We start from the raw sequence: 6,675 nt of genomic DNA, 5'->3' as shown, positions 1-6,675 counted from the left end.
GAGGATGACAGGTACACACACAGTATTTCCAGATGCACCTCTTTGCATCAAGTGCAATTTCCCTTAAGAGCACACAGAGACCAGTGTGTCACTCGGGCTGGTTTCTCCCACTTTCTCAAGATCCCCAGTAAGACTCCTCACTGGCACAGCTATAGAGATGAGATCTCGGCTGAGTTTTCAAGCCAAGACTTGCAGCACCCTCTCTGTCTAACCAGTGCTTCGTGTCCCTGCCCAAGTAGCTGACGCACACATTCTTTGCCGTTTGCTTTACATGCACACGCACACACAGCTGGGAAAGGCTGGCACAGGTTTACTAGCTATATGCCCCCCTTTTGCCCTGACTGCAAGGTAGTTATCACTGCCACCAGCCAACTCCTTATCAGCTACTTAAGGCCCTTAACAAAGGGTGTCCAATCTTACTGTGTAATATTAATATTAATACAAATGGTAGTTTGACCAAGAGCATGGCTATTAGAAGTGGCCCACACAGCGTCACCAAATAAATATGCAGGTACTCTCAAAAAACTTAAATAATCTCTAAACCGATCATCCACGATGAAAACTTTAAAAGTATTTAATAAAAAATAATAAAACAGCAAGAAAATACTCCAAATATATTCACAGTGACATCAGAGTTCAAAATCACAGGAAATATTTAAACAACATCACAGGACAATCTCAAACAAATAAACAAGAATATCCAAACTAAATTTTGGTATTTTCCTGACTATGTCCAAGAGAATTGTACTGTTCCCTAGAAACTTACTTCATCAGAGCAAGGCGGATGTGTGGTGAATGGTTCTTGTCAGGTCCCAGACAGAATACAGACATCTCAAATTAATATATCAAATATTACTGCTGGGATAGCTTGCAGAATGACATAATTTCTTGTCATCTGAGTCTATCCCAGGTGAAACCCCCACTGCTGGACGCTGACAGTATTTAGCATCTACCTGGGAAGATACATAGACCTCAGATCTTTGGCAGATGCTGGAAATCATAAAACAATTACATTCCTTCACATTTCAAGACTAGTAATTATTTCACCCTAGAGAAAATACAGAAAGCTCCCTAGTTTTAGATATTTTGTTTCCTTGCTGCATTGAAACTGAGATACCATTTTTATGGCATACCCATAAAGTAATTTCAGTTATTTTTCTGAAGTTAACCTCCTGTATTCCAGTTTTGACTGTTAAAATATATGCATTTAAACAGTTACAATAGTGCAGGTACATTTCTGTTTTTGTTTCAGTTGGACACACTGGGGTTACATTTTAAGCACAAGCACTTTATAAAATACCTTTTTTAACACGTCTGTACACCATCCCTCACTCTGGAATCATAGATAAACTTACTATGCTACGCATTAATCCATATGTCACTAGATGGTTTGCCAACTGATTACTGACAGAACCCACACTATAAATCTAGCAGACTCCAAATCCATCCACACTATAAATCTAGCAGACTCCAAATCCAGCTCCAGACAAGTGACAAGTGGAGTATCGCAGGGTTCAGTCCTGGGACTGCTCTTGTTTGGCATCTACTTCTCTGAAGTACAGGCTAATACTAAGGAACTCTGGCTAACAAAGTTCACAGATGACTGCAAACCGGGAGCCATTATTGAATCCCCAAATGATGTGGATATTCTACAAAAGGGCCTTACAGAAATAGATGCTTGGTGTCATAGCTATGGGCTCAAGCTCAATGCCAACAAATATATAGTTTTCCCCTTTGGAAAAAACATGTACCCATGAATTACCACATAGGTGGCAGTACACTAAACACCAAAAGTGTGATAAGAGACTTAGGGACACAGGTGGACAGTGGTCTCACCTTCGATAACCACATTGCCACAACAGTCTGGAAATCCTTCTATGTGGCACAGCACATCACTAAGGGCTTTTCATCCAGAAAAAAGGAGGTCATTGTCCCACTGTACTCATCCCTCATTAGACCCATTATAAAATACAATGCCCCATTTGGTATGTTCCTCTCAAGACATCTGCAAACTACTGGAAAGGCCGCAGAAATACTTCCCTAAAAGAACCACAGGCCTAAAGCAGATGCCCTATGCTGACCATCTAAAAAAAAAACCTCCAATTGTACTCTTGCATATCGTCTAATCAGAGGCGATCCCTGCTTAACATACAAGGCCATGTCAAACCCAGAGTTGTTGGGCATGCTACACTTAAAGAAATCCCAATCCCTCAGAGCCACATGCTCCAGGGATTTAAAACTTTTCATCACAATGAACAAAACATGCTGGAGGGATAGATTCCTGACCCAGAGACTCCCCAGACTCTGGAATAGACTGCCCATACATGTCAAGCAGAGTGCTTCTTTAGCCCTCTTCAAAAGGAACCCTGACGATTGGATGGGGAGATAGGAAATTCACCCCAGGGATCACGTCAGTCGCCCTGCTAGACAGGGGTCCAGGGAAGTACGTGTTGTGGGAAGCAATAGCCTGGGAATTGTTATGGCTAGGCTTGTATTGCCCTAGGGCTGATAGCCTAGTACCAACCTATGAACCTATATACACATGATATACAGTTCTAATGCGTTTCTGACACAAGCATCTTACACACATCATTTTGATATTCACCAATGACATATAATTGTTTACAAAATTCCAGCTAGCTGGGCTCTAAAGTATCTCCCTTTGTCACTGTGAAGATAGGTGAAGTCTGCCAGCCTAGCTAGATAGAATTTTGTAGATAATTCAGTCATTTGTAAATATTAATTTAAACCGCAGGCTTGTTCTCTTAAATGTGAAAAGACTGTATTGGATGTTGAACTGAAACAAATAGTGCACGCTGCTGTAATAAAGCTGATGAGTCAAGCATCGTGAAATTCTTTGAGCTAAAACTCAGAGTCGAGATGTCTAGAGGGAGGCATTCTGCCTATTGTTTTGAGGCCAGAGTTAATGGCTAGAATTTGCATGTATAATTTCTTCAATTGCTCTGGCTTCCTGACTAGCTGCAAGGTTAAAAGGGCTATTAACCTCCGAGTTTCTGTTAGCCTGGGAACCAGAAAGAAATGATGTAATCTGAAATGAATCAGTGTTACTGCGTTATCAATTTAAGGATAAAAAGAATGAGAGCATGGAGCATTTGTCTTGAGAAAATCCAACTCACCAGCACTCTACCTGTGTTCTATATGCAAGTTTATTTTAGAACTATGTTTTCTCTTAGCTATAGCTAGGAACTAGGAAGAGTAGATTAGTTTTTTTTGTATTAATATCAGAACTTTTCTGCTATATTATTTTAAGCATTTCTCAGTGATGTCTGAATTCTTGACTAGCACTGTGTAGTAAGAAGTATTGTCTTGTGTTTCTATTATTAAATATTTTTAAACATTTCAACTGTGGCTGTTTTGTGTAGAGATAATTTAAGCTCTGGAGTACATTGCATGTATATAGTGATACTGGCCAAGCCACTCCAATAAGCCTTGACTGTTCAGTTACACTTAGCATTTGGATAATAATATTGCACAGTATAATTGGACACCCTTTCATAAGGGCCTTTTAGTTGCTGATAAATTGTAATGGGTGGTGGCAAGTGGTACTACCATATAGTCTGGGTAAAAGGGGCACAGCTGGAGAACCTGTGCCAGCCATCCCCAGGAGTGTCTGTGTGGCTGTATATAACTCTTATCTCCAAGTGTGTCTGTGTCAGCTACTTGGGCAGGCAGGGACACGAAGCACTGGTTGGACAGAGAGAGTGCTGGAGGTTTTAGTTTGCCCACTAGGCTGAGAGCTGGATCCCATAGCTGAGCCAGTGGGGAGTCTTACTGGGGACCTGGAGAGAAAGGGAGAAACCAGACCCAGACTGACTGTGATCTCTGTGTGCTCTTAAGGGAAATTGTACTTTACTGTGTATTTATTATCCTTTCCCTATATGGACGCCCATCACTGGTGTTAGTGGTGAGTATTGAGGTCATTGATTGCTGGGCCAGTGCACGAGCGTCACAGTCACACAAACCATGATAATTTAATGATAATGTTTCCTCTGTATGCATTTGTGCCCATGGCATGCCAAAAATTTAGGCATGTTGAACGGTTTCCTTACAGGCCAAGCTATGAGGCACCGTACTTTAACAAACAGTACGGCTTCTGTTAATCTGAATTACTGCAGATAATGGATGAATATGGAACTTTCTGACATTTATTGGCCATTATACTCTAAAGAAATAGAAGCTGTCAACAGATAACTGAAAACATATGCATAACCAGTTGGACAGGCATTCCTGTTGCCTCAAACAAATGGAACTGTAGTAAGAATGTTCACTTTATCATGAGGAATGAAGTAAAGAAGTTATGTAGGAGTTACTATTCAGACATATACTGCTAGAGTAGGTGGTATGTTCGTACTGTAACAGATAACTATGAAATCCATAGTCATCAGTGGCCTAAGTGCTATAGGTGTGAGTGATACACAACTATAGTCGATGTGTGAAATTATGTTGTTATATGTTGGAAGACAAATGTATATCTACAAAGTTCAGAATTATGTATGGTATGGAATATGCAAAATCCACAGTAGTAACTTCCGTTCCTTGTGATCTATATAACATACACCAAGGATTTTGGAACAGAGACGGCATTGCAGTTTGTTGCATTTAGGTTGCATTGGGCACAAATGATGTGTTTTGGAATGACATGCAAATGTGGAATTTGTAATTTTCCTATCCTGAATAGCTAAGTATCCGTAATTCTTTCATTATGTTTCCTGAAATCGTGTCTGCAGCTGGTGCACTGAAGTCTTTCTTCGGAGTGCTGCACTGTCCGTAATTAGCTTCTACAAACTTTATGAATCCATCCCTTTGTCTTCTACAATGTGTTGTATTGTCTTTCTAAATCTTCATGATTTGCTGTATTTTTAGAGTCCATTACTAACAAGAGTGACAAGAGTCCACTTTTAAGAAAGAAAATCAACCTATCTTTTGGAAGGTTTTATTATGAAGCACTCATTTTTAAATTAACTTAGTTTGTCTTTTTTAATCATGTAAGTTGAACAGGTCCTTAGACCCCTTTGATCTCACCACAAGGTCAAAATTACATAAAACATATAAAATAAATACAACATATTTATTCACTGTAATTAAGCAAAGATGTTGGTAGGTGGGAAAAGACTACAAACCCATGTAGATAAGGGGAGAACATACAAAACCTAGCAAGACAGTAGAGCTCAGGACAGAACCTTAGAATATGGAGCTGTGAGATGGAGACTTTACTAGCAGGCCATTGTGTTTGATGGAAGAGGCTATAACAGACTAGTAAGTGACCGTACAAACAGTAATATATCAGACATTATAGTGAAAGTGGACAAAACTGGCTGCTTATAAACCAAGAACTTGTTTTGAACAGATTAGCTTGCCTGGAAATCTGGAAACTCTGCAACTGCAAAAAGCATTTTCTGTCATCAGATATTTTTTCCTTTGTCTTTGTTGTCCCAGCACTTTATTATGACAAGTTTCTATTTCATCTCATTGCTTAATGATGTCACATCCTGAACGCTGATTAAAATGAGTTGCAACATGACAATGAAGTGAATTCAAACAAACACTCAAAAAGTTGCAGCTGTGTTTGTAGTTTTTCATACAGCTGACAACAAGCAGCTTTAACAGGTAACCAAATATAGTATATGTCCATAAAAAATGTTTTCAGGCATTTTATCAGGGAATAGCAGAAACACACATACTACACACACTACCACGAGTTTCCTGGATTTGGTGAAAACATAGAGGTCAGCACATCCAAAGTGAATTGGAAGGGCTTCGCTGTGGGTGAACCACCTTCTTGATTATGGTCTCTCCTCTACCAGGTAAGATTGATTCATACAAAGACATGTAGAATGTAGAGGCCTAGCTGTTATCATCAACCCCCTTTTCCCCTATTTCTACACTGGGACGGAGTGTTGTGCCAACTGTAGCCATCTCTCTGTATTCAGTGCCACACTCCTAACTTCTTTGCCAATCTTGCCTCACTGTCGCAGATCTTCCTTTTATTGTAGAAGCCTAATATTGTCCAGGAAATAAAAAATTATGGTTACAATTTGCAGTGGGGTAATGCTTTCTTAAAATGTACTTTGCTTTAGATTATCCTGTGACAAACATGCGTCTGTTGTCTACTGTCTAGTGACTTGAGAGGAAGGGCAGAGTGGTGCAAAACAAGAGATGTTGTACATATAGGCAAGTTGCCAGGAACCTTATCCTGTTGAGTTTTCACCAGGAATTCAGTATGCAGCCCCTTTTGTTTGTATAATGCTTGTGTGTTCAAAAAGAATTAAGGATGAGGGATCCATGGAATTGTTAGAAGCAAGGTAGTATAGTGAGACAGCATCTGTCTGCTTACACATGAACTTCTGTTTATTAACTAGTGATTGATTTCTAACTTGAAGAACTGTACTTTCGTACCTCAGATATTTCCTTGATTTTGCATCAGATCAGTCTTTTTAGTAAAACCTCAGATTTTTTTTTATGGTAAATCAGTGATAAATACATTCATTAAATGATGTTATGCATTTTGTTTTTTCTGAGAGTTTATATTAATACAAATCCTTTTTGTTTTCTTGGGTAGGTACTAGGCTATCGGCCCAAGGGCCTAAGTAAGCCTAGCCAACAAGGTTCCCTGGCTTACGCCACCCAAGAAAGTTAATTTCCTGTGCCCCTGTC

The 6,675-nt window shown here is 39.6% G+C and overlaps 1 pseudogene; it reads right to left on the bottom strand.

The window, feature by feature from the left end:
• Positions 1–5,683: 5,683 nt before the first annotated feature.
• Positions 5,684–5,833, bottom strand: LOC122797432 (annotated as a pseudogene).
• Between the last annotated feature and the right edge of the window lie 842 nt (positions 5,834–6,675).

The sequence above is a fragment of the Protopterus annectens genome, chromosome 3.part0 (genome assembly GCF_019279795.1).
Source record: "Protopterus annectens isolate FY-2018-M chromosome 3.part0, PAN1.0, whole genome shotgun sequence".
NCBI classification, from domain to species: domain Eukaryota; kingdom Metazoa; phylum Chordata; order Ceratodontiformes; family Protopteridae; genus Protopterus; species Protopterus annectens.
This window is presented reverse-complemented; position numbering and strand designations above follow the sequence as displayed.